This window comes from Apaloderma vittatum, unplaced genomic scaffold (genome assembly GCF_000703405.1).
Source record: "Apaloderma vittatum isolate BGI_N311 unplaced genomic scaffold, ASM70340v1 scaffold29869, whole genome shotgun sequence".
Lineage (NCBI taxonomy): Eukaryota > Metazoa > Chordata > Aves > Trogoniformes > Trogonidae > Apaloderma > Apaloderma vittatum.
Window position 1 is genome coordinate 1,944 of NW_009736401.1, and position 398 is coordinate 2,341.

Here is a 398-nt window from a genome sequence, read left to right on the forward strand (position 1 = left end):
AGCAGAGATGAAAGAAGTGTGAATCAACCTGAAATGACTGGTTTTTAATCTAGGTGAGGCAAAAACCTGACAATAACACAAATTCTCAGCGTTTTTGTTTAACCTGGAATGAAGCTTCTCCAAGAGATGCATTTGCAAAACAGCTTGGAATATAACACTAAAGAGAACCGAAAAGGACTTTTCAAGGAAACAAAAAAAGACCTTTTTCATGCTGTCTTTAAAATAAAACAAAATAAATAAATAAATAAGATGTTCCAACTCAAAGATTTCCACCCTTGGGCGAGAGGCTGCCTTTTGCAGCCAAGGTGATGGGGAAGGGGATGCTGCTGGAGCTGGGTGCTGGTCCGAGATTTTATTTTTCCCCCAGGTTTTTGCAGCCTCTGCCTCACAGATCTACC